Here is a 267-nt window from a genome sequence, read left to right on the forward strand (position 1 = left end):
TGACGGCGCTGGGTCGCTGCCGGCTGAGGGGAGTGCGGGGCCTTTTGCCTGCGTTTTTTTTTTTCCGTTTCCATAATAATAGTTGATTAACGACTAAAGACGGGAAACAAAGACCAAACGCACTTAAATTTGCAGCGTCATGGCGTCTTCTCTGCGCTGGCCCTAACGTATGGTGGCTTACAGAGGCAGACGACAGCTTGTATCGCAAAGAAATAACCTTGCTATTAAAATTGGACCGTTTGCCCTTCTTTTTTTTCTTTCCCTCAA

This window comes from Fulmarus glacialis, unplaced genomic scaffold, assembly GCF_000690835.1.
Source record: "Fulmarus glacialis isolate BGI_N327 unplaced genomic scaffold, ASM69083v1 scaffold42513, whole genome shotgun sequence".
In the NCBI taxonomy this organism is placed as follows: Eukaryota; Metazoa; Chordata; class Aves; order Procellariiformes; family Procellariidae; genus Fulmarus; species Fulmarus glacialis.